The following is a 6,000-nucleotide window of genomic DNA, read 5'->3' on the forward strand; positions in this document are numbered from 1 at the left end:
AAATATTCCAAGAGAACTACCGTCAACAATTGGAGAAGAAGCTAAAAGACAAAGATGAACGTTTACGTTATGAAGAAGGGGAAAAAATCAAACTGGAAAACCGAATTGCATACCTAGAATCAAAGTTGGAAGAAACCGAACGCGAATGTAATCAATTAAGACAAAAATTCAACGATGAGCATACAAAATCACGTAATGCAAATCGAGAAAAGTACTCACAAGAAATCACGTCATCATCGAAACAGCATCATGAATTCAGTAGGAAAAGAAAGACACATAGCGACGAAGAATCAAGCCGTGAAAACCATAAACGCAAAAGCGAAGAAAATCGAGAAAAGCCACGATTACGTTATATTAACTACAACCCAGTGATGTACTACGAAGGAATACTTTTCCATGGCAGTAAAGTGAAGACGCAGATGCCTATCGAAATCGACGTATTTTCTTTAATGAAGGACTGCAAAAAGCGAGGTTTCCAGTTTAATCAGTCATTATTACGTAACGAAGTAAAAGACTTCCATTTCGAATGTCAATGGGATTACGTATCTACGTATCTTCACAAAGGTCCAAAAGGAAACATCATACGTTTATTTTACATCAACAACTACCTCACAATTGGCGACAGTTTTTTGTATGCCACAGTACGTCAAGGTTTACACAAGAACAAAGTTATGCAATCAATTTACGTCGGGAGCGAACTAGGAGGAGGAACTTTGTCTCCAGGACAAATTAAAAGACAATTAGCAGAAAACTTACGTTATATTACAAGCAAGGTGATGATATCATTCGGCCTACACGACATCGACACTGAAATTTACCAAAATGCATTGAATAACACTCGACAAACATTGGACCTAATTATCAAAATGGGAGCGAAAGAAATCATTGCATTCCCGCCAATCGAACCATTTCAAGATGAAGAAATGCAGCAAAAAATTACGTGGTTCAAAGACTGGTGGAGAAATATTGGAAAAGAATATCCGGATGTAAAAATTGAATATCTTGAAATAGTAGAAGAACTTAACATCAAATATCCAAGACCGACTTTCATAGACTCTCGCCGAAACGTGTTTATTATGCCGCAGGCGTATTTCGAAGCTGTAAAATACCTCGCACCAAAGATTCATATGTAACTAACGTAATAAAAAGGGTCGAAGTTTACTATACGATGAATACATCCAAATGGTTCGTTAAACCAAAATTCAACATACGACCTAAGTTTATCAATCGCTCAATCGGACGTCCAATTACGTTAGGTTATCTTTGTACTAATGGGAGAATCAAATTTTACGTTACAAAAAATCACTTCATCAAGAAAAATCATTACTCGAAGAAATTCAGATATTCTACTTACAGAAGTCGATTGTAAAATAAATATTTTTTAGCCAAAGAAGAGGCATTTCATGTAATGTTTGCTACATATGATTTAGTTATAAGAATTTGTTACCACAGTCGTTCATTTCTTGTCAAACCGGAGATGTATTATTGTCATTACGTTAGAATTTATTTTGTTTGTGAATCATTTAGCCATTTATTTACCAAACATAAAATAATCAAGAAGATCAACAAAATTCAAATTATTTCATCGGCACCTCACCCACCAAACATAGGCAAATGAGATACTCGCCACAACATCACCTCTCTAGATGAAATAGATAATAAACAAAATATTGAAACACATTGTGTAATCAACCGTAAAGAAAATAAGTAAGACATAATGTGCTTTGTGATGATATTTAATTAATTTAACGTGAAATTTTAATGCTATCTAACAACAACAACAAAGAAGAACGACAGAAGTGTGACCGAAGAAAAGAGCTGATAATCCAAGAATTTAATTCGATACAAACACGACATAATTTTCCAATCTACGGAATAAGGTAACTCAATTCAATATGACAATACATATGATAAACCAATCAAGTATTTACAACGATATATATATTTGTTGATTAGAATGGCGAGCAAAATGATAGACGATTCGTTAGACCTAACCGAATATGAAGCGAGCGTCAAAATGCCGATATGTGCAATATGCTTACTACTGATACTGGACGATGAATATTCAAAAGGCATAACAGTCCTCGATCGGTGTCGACACATTGCACATCAACGATGCGTTAACCTGATGACCTGTGTAATCATCAGCTGTGAGGAAAAAGAAAATCCAGGGAGATGCCAGATCCCTAAATGCAAAGAAATCTTCGAAGTGGAGAAAACTCGTGCAATTAGGATAGCAACCAACGATATGGCAAGCGTCATTGCTCGATATGTAAATTACAATCGTAACCTGAAACTCCAACTTAATGAATTAGAACAAACAGTTGAGGACCTACAGCAGACGATTAACACCCAAGGCAATGATTTAGACCAGAGAGATTTTCGGATACGAAACATGGAAGAAGATTTAGAAGGATTTAGAAAGCTTTTGTTCGATAAGGAAATGAAACGCGTTTACGAAGAAATGAAAAAAGAAGATGGAGTCAAGCTAGGAGATGAGTTGAAATTCGAAGAAAATCAATTCGGACAAAATCCTCACCTACGAGACGTGATGAAAACCGAAATTATGACTACAACATTGGAAAACCCTCAACCATCAGCGTCAGGATTAAATAACGTAACGCAATCAACTTCGGAACGCTTGCATCAGCCTATTTTGCACCCAAATAACGTAATAACAATTGAAAACGACATCGAACCCATCTCTATCGAACCATATCAACATTGGAAAAACCTAAAGAACAACAACAATTTTTATTACGTAACGTTCAAAGATCCGATTGAAATAAGACCGATGGTAATGCACAACAGAAAAACCTACGACATACCGATCGAATATAACATCAACGAATTACGAAGAGAATGCTTCAAGAAAGGATTTTATTTCAACAGTGACGTAACAACACGATATTCTGAGCGATTTACCGATAAAATTCAAACCGATTTTATCACCCAATATACGTACAAACACCCTCGCGGATATAACGTTAAATGCTATTTCATGGGAAATTATATGATGGTCGGCGACGGGGCACTCTGTGCCATGGCTTGGGAAGGCCTATACGAAAACAAGCCTCTACGCACAACTATGATGAATTCGTTATTACTGACAGGCACGCTATCCCCGAAGAAACTAAAAAACCATCTCATACATGCTATTAGACAATTGCCTCCCATGTTAGCAGTCTCCATCGGAAACCACGACGTCAGAAAAGAAATTTATCGTAACGTAATAAAAAACACGAAGCAACTACTACACCTAATGATCAGCAAAGGTGCCAAGAGGATTCTACTGATACCCATGATCTATTCCTATGCGGCCATGGAGAAATATGCGCTAAAAGCAGAGCAGTTTAATAAATGGTTAAAGGAAGAGGCGGTGAAGATAAAAGGCGCAGATCTTATTTATATGGAGCAGTTCGAAGAATTATACCAGAAGCACCCGATCCCATATTTTATAGATCGTCAAGAAAATATCTTCCCAACATACACGGCGAACTATGAAATGGTTTCTTTGATAGCAACAGATATACACGATGAAAGCGAATTATTCCTGACTCAAGTACCCGAACAACCTGATACGATAACAGAAGAAAGATACAGAGAATACGAAGAACGCATCGGTATCGAGACATTACGTAATGCATAACTAACGTAATAAATTATATCCAAAATGAGAATATATCGTGTAAACCCATACGATAATGTGTTCATGATCGACGTATCAAATAACGTAACAGCTAAGCATTTCTAGCAGTTGTGGAGAAAACTATGCGATGTTTCATATTAAATATTTGGTATGTGTACTACTAATATAGTAATTATCAAAATAACGTAACGCATCTAATAACTCCAGCAGTCGTGGAAGTTTTAACGATGTTCCTTACTAATGTCCTAAGTATATATCGAATGATTTTTTTTTTATTTTTACTCGTTACCTATTTCATAAGGAATAAAATAAATTCTATCACCGTAAGAGCAGATTTCATTTATTAAAAAAGAGCAATCTCATCCGTTAGTACAATTCAAGCAACACACAGAGAAAAGGTACAAAGTATTCGAGTAAAGATACAGTCGTTAAACAAGAAATAACGTGAAAAACAAAATCACAGGTAATGGTTTTACATTCGACATTTAAAGCAGGAAATCATATCTCATTGCGTAAAGATATAACATTGTGGTAAGATTAAAAAACTTAACGTTGTCAAGAAGTGTTAAAAACAATTACATTGAAAATTATCCAACCAGATAGCAGTTACACGTAAGTACAAAATAATACACAAGCATAATACGTATAAAGTACAATGGATTACAATATAAAACGTCCAACAGATTCTCTGACACATGTGGCAAATCGTCGTGCTTGGCCAAAGAAAAACCTTCATCTTACGTAATCCGAATTCGATTATTTCCAAGCGTATCCAGTTCCGTTCAATCCTGGGCTCCAGATTTCATTTTCGTAACGTAATTCATGGAAGAAAAGCCGTATTCTGAACCAACTAGGAAGAAAATGGAAGCAATACGAGTAAACATCATTACTTGTTCAAGCTGCAACAAATCACTTGGGCAAGGCCCAGACCAAGACCGGACAAATACGAAATTAAAGCTAACTTCGTGTAGACATATCTATCACGAAAAATGTCTAACCAATCTGTATATGGCTTACGCACCCGGGACTGAAAAATGCGTATTCTCTAACTGCAATACATCACTGATTCTTGCATCTGACGTCGAGATACAAGCAAATAACATCCAAATTACGACCGTAAAAGATGATTCAACGTCACCGGCGACTTTAGTAGAACAACTATGGAAGTTACGCAAAGAGAACCAAGAGCTGAAAATAGAAAATAACGATTATATGAACGAAGTCGCTAAATTAAACTCTGACGTAGAACATCTAAATGATCGAGTAAAAGCATCAGTAGAAAAAATCATATACCTGAAAAAATGTGAACCAATCGATAACGTAACACCGGAACACAAGTATGACAATCCGATCGATGAATTTATACAACCTTTAAGCGATGAAGAACAGAACCCGGCAGAATCAACATCTAACGAAAAAGAAATCGATGAATCGCAATTCGAACCGAAATACGAAGACACATCGGACGAGGATACGAATTGGAAACACGAACACCTACAAAAAGAAAAAACAGGTGAATTCAAAATTCCGCTGGTTAAATCAACTATTACGAAAACAGCAACATTACCTGCTAAATCTTCACCGAAGAAACCACCACCGAAAAAACTATCATCGCCAACCAAAACCAGCAAAACTATGATTCAAATACGCCGCAAGTCTCCTGAAAGAAAACCGATTAATACAAAAAATCTAAAAGTAATACTTAAGCCATCAGGTTCACGATATGTACCAAGAACGCCTTTACGTAATACTCACCGACGAAATGCTATCAATCGATATAGAACGAAATATGAACAAAATAAGTTCGAGTCCATTATAGATAACAACCAAACTCGTAGCCCTCTCAAGCCAGGACATTTTGGAGCGATTCGTGACGTAAAAAATTACCGAAATCGACTAACAATCTCGACCTATGACAAAAAAGAACAAGTCGTTCATTTACCGGTAACCAGAAAGATTTTCCAAGAGGAAATCAGAAGGATGACACTAAAAACATCCATACCTGATGAATTCGGTTCGACGTGTAGGAAGTTCCGATATAACCTGTACACAACCGGAGCTACACTTACGTTACGAAATAAAGGAACGGAGACTATCTTCTTTTTGCAACAGTACTGGATGCTGGGCGATGGCCTGATACATCAAATGGTCCATTTTGCGATAGACGGTGATCAAGCTTATACCGAAAAATTAGAATATAACGATTACGTAAATGGTTTTATATCAACAACAGATCTAAATAGATCAATTTCAAAAAACGTAACAAAATTACCTAAAAAGGTGCTGATATCGATAGGTCATAAAGATCTTCATGAAAACGCCAACGAAGAAAAATTGAGAGACGATTTTAA

This window comes from Planococcus citri, chromosome 1, assembly GCF_950023065.1.
Source record: "Planococcus citri chromosome 1, ihPlaCitr1.1, whole genome shotgun sequence".
Lineage (NCBI taxonomy): Eukaryota > Metazoa > Arthropoda > Insecta > Hemiptera > Pseudococcidae > Planococcus > Planococcus citri.